This window comes from Mustela nivalis, assembly GCF_964662115.1.
Source record: "Mustela nivalis genome assembly, chromosome: 4".
Taxonomy (NCBI): Eukaryota; Metazoa; Chordata; class Mammalia; order Carnivora; family Mustelidae; genus Mustela; species Mustela nivalis.
Genome location: NC_139023.1, coordinates 14,465,404 through 14,469,222, shown reverse-complemented (window position 1 = coordinate 14,469,222; position 3,819 = coordinate 14,465,404). Strand labels below are relative to the sequence as shown.

Genomic DNA, 3,819 nt, shown 5'->3' with positions numbered 1-3,819 from the left:
TCTGCCTCTGCCTGCCACTCTGCCTGCTTATGCTCTCTCTTTCTCTCTGACAAATAAATAAACAAATAAAATCTTAAAAAAAAAAAACAAGCAACAACAATAAAAATCAGACATTATCAGAGAAGAAAAAAGGACAACAAACAAAAACAATAATCAAAACAAAACTGATATCATAGGGATTGGGAGGGAGACAAACCATAAGTGACTCTTAATCTCACAAAACAAACTGAGGGTTGCTGGGGGGAGGGGGTTTGGGAGAAGGGGGTGGGATTATGGACATTGGGGAGGGTATGTGCTTTGGTGAGTGCTGTGAAGTGTGTAAACCTGGTGATTCACAGACCTGTACCCCTGGGGATAAAAATATATGTTTATATAAAAAAAAAAAAAAAAAAAAAAAAAAAAAAAGAAAGGACAAATACCCAACTTTTGTAGCAACATGGACGGGACTGGAAGAGATTATTATGCTGAGTGAAATAAGTCAAGCAGAGAGAGTCAATTATCATATGGTTTCACTTATTAGTGGAGCATAACAAATAGCATGGAGGACATGGGGAGTTAGAGAGGAGAAGGGAGTTGGGAGAAATTGGAAGGGGAGGTGAACCATGAGAGACTATGGACTCTGAAAAACAATCTGAGGGTTTTGAAGGGGTGGGGGGTGGGAGGTTGGGGTACTAGGTGGTGGGTATTATAAAGGGCACGAATTGCATGGAGCACTGGGTGTGGTGAAAAATAATGAATACTGTTATGCTGAAAATAAAAAATAAATTAAAAAAAAAACTGATATCATAAAAGAAATAAAATTAGATTGATATTCAAACGTTAGTTAATACTAGAAGACATTAACTTATTTTCTTTTGTTAAATTATGTTTGCATAATTTGGTCATGATTCAATATTCTTTTTTTTTATATTAACATTCTTAATATATTAATCCTCTCATGAAAAATCTGCACAATCCCACACATAAAACCACTGAAGCATCTTTACTCCTTTTTGTCAGCACGAGCATTGGCTTTTGCAGTCCCCCTGACTTTCTTCATTCTGTTCTTGCTTTCTTTTCACTGTTTTCTTGAGGTCTTTTTTCTTCTCATACAGACAATGTCTTGCAAGTCTATGTTTGGGTTCATTTTTCTTTGCATAATCCAAGGAATCAGAAATTATGCCAAAGCCAGTTGTCTTGCCACCACCAAAATGGGTTCTGAATCCAAATACAAATATGACATCTGGTGTGGTCTTGTACATTTTGGCTAGTTTTTCCCAAATTTCTGTCTTAGGTACTGTTGCCTTTCCAGGATGAAGGACACCAATGACCATTTGAGCTAAAGTAGTCGGTTGGTCATGAACTTCCTGGTCTGGATAGTTACTGTGTTGTTCATGATGGCGGCTGAGCTTCAAGCAGCCAGAGACCAAAAGAGCTCAATGTTCTTTTAATGTGGTTTTGGTTTGGGTGCTCTAGGTTTTATATATGCTATAAAGTGAGATTGTTCTGTAATTTTCATTTCTCATGTTTTTCATATATATATATATATATATATACATATATATATATATATATATATATCAATCAGCATTATCCTAGTGGTAAGTGTTCCTTTTCTGTTATTTTGATTTATGTTATTTTGAATTGTCTTCCTCATGTGTGCTAGAAAATGTGACGTTTATGGTTGTTGAACATAGAGTTCTATAATATAGTGATGATGTTCTGTTAAGAATGTTTTTAAAATTTATCTAAAGTAAAATTTTCTTTTTCCAGTAATTACTGAAAGAAGAGAGTAATTACCACTATGATTATATATTTATTTCTCTTATGACTTTTCCAGTATTTTATTTACTTTTGAGATCATATTATTAGGTGTATTGAACCTTTTATCACTTTGAAGTGACTTTTTTTTTTAAGTTTTTAATTATTTGAGAGGGAGAGAGAACAAGCAGGGGAGGGTGCAGAGGAAAAGCGACAAGCAGACTCCCTGGTGATGTTGGAGCCCAATGCAGGGCTCCATCCAAAGACCCTGAGATCATGACTTGAGCTGAAATCAGATGCTTAACCAACTGAGCCATCCAAGTGCCCCTGGAGTGACCCTTAAATGCATTATATGATTTGTAGCAAAATATTTAAATTTTTAAATTTTTTACTTGATTTTTTAAATTTGAAATAAATGTATCTCAAAATTAATTTAAAATTGGTTTGCTAAACACTCATAGTTTCTGCAGGTCCTACGAGGAAATTTCTTAGCTCACAGAGCTATATTAGGCAGTAGGTCCAGAAGGGTATTGATCAAAACCCCATCTTGATACCAGGCTAATATTAGGCATAGCTCTTCATCAGAAGTTTTTGAAGTAGTCACTCAGCAGATACAGGAGATATAATGCAGTATCTTCTCTCCTTTAAAAACCCTATACTTCTCAGGAGTTAGTATGCATAACGACTTTATACACATAAACAAGATCCCTGCAATGGTCATATCAATTATAAGAGTCACTGCACTTAGGGAAGCCAAAGTGCAGAGTCGCAAAGCAATTCATAAATCAGGGAATATTTCTCCCATAAATACTCCTACTTAGTATATAACTGACTTTGTATATTTCTCATGAAAGAGAACCAAATGCAGGAGAGTTAGCCAAATGTTGAATGTTTCCAGCAGAGGCAAGGGTATATTAATTCCCATCTACTTATGGGGACCCACTAGTTCATGTTGGACTAGCTCATGTAGAACAATTGCTTCATGTTCAGGTCTCAAAGGCCTATGGCTAAGCGAATACTGTATTTTTATGAATTTTGAGAATTGCTTGATCATTTGCTATTTCCTATAAGACATGGTATTCTTATAGAAAACAAAAGAAGAAGGTTGTTGAAAGAAAAATGAGGTGAGGTTTCTGAAATAGATTATTTATACCTGCTGATTAAACATGGGGAGGAGTTTTATGTAAATGTTTAGGAACAAGGATGTAAAACTGAAAGTTCAGAGAAATTAAAAGGTAAAAGAAGGTAATAGAAGATCCTGTAAACCAAAGAATAGTCTGAATTCTTAGGAAGCGTTGGCAGGGGCTTTCTTATATTCTGGTTTCTACTATGAGAATTATGGCAGACTACTTCTGACTGAAAGGTCAAAGAGGATGATAGGCATGCAGACATCCCTCATGGAAGCCTAGATGCCACCAGGCTTCCGCAGCCACCCTAGATGCCACCAGGCTTCAAGCCACACTTGAAATAGCAAACTCATCACATTCCAGGTATAATAGAACTTATCACTCAAAGAAAAGTCTTTTGACATCTAAAGACCTAAAGTATTTAATTAAGAAAAACATTTAGTGATATAGGGATCAATCCAACAAGAAGATATAACATTTGTAAATATTTATGTATCCAATATAGGAACAATTAAATATGTAAAGCAAATATTAATAGACCTACAGGGAGAAATAGACAGCAATACAGTAATAGTACAGGATTTTAATACCCCACTTACATCAATGCAAAGATCATCTCGGCAAAAAATCAGTAAGAAAATATTGGCCTTAAATGACACATTAGACCAGATTGGCAAACAGATATTTACAAGACAGTCCATTCAAAAGAAGCTGAATACATATTCTTCTCAATTGTACATGGAACATTTTCCAAGATAGATCATATGATAGGTCACAAAACAGTTTTAATAAATTAAAAAAGATTGAAGTTATATCAAGTTTTTTATCTGACTACAGTGGTATGAAACAAGAAGTTACTTACATGAAGAAAACTGGTAAACTTATGAATATGTGAAGAAACAACATGCTACTAAATGAGACAAAGAAGAAATCACAAAATAAATTTAAAAAT

At 34.6% G+C, this 3,819-nt stretch overlaps 1 pseudogene across 1 annotated transcript; it reads right to left on the bottom strand.

Moving 5' to 3' along the window:
* Nucleotides 1–982: 982 nt before the first annotated feature.
* LOC309863789 (small ribosomal subunit protein eS24 pseudogene) lies at nucleotides 983–1,375 on the bottom strand (annotated as a pseudogene). The gene has a single exon. The product of its transcript is annotated as a small ribosomal subunit protein eS24 pseudogene (transcript).
* Between the last annotated feature and the right edge of the window lie 2,444 nt (nucleotides 1,376–3,819).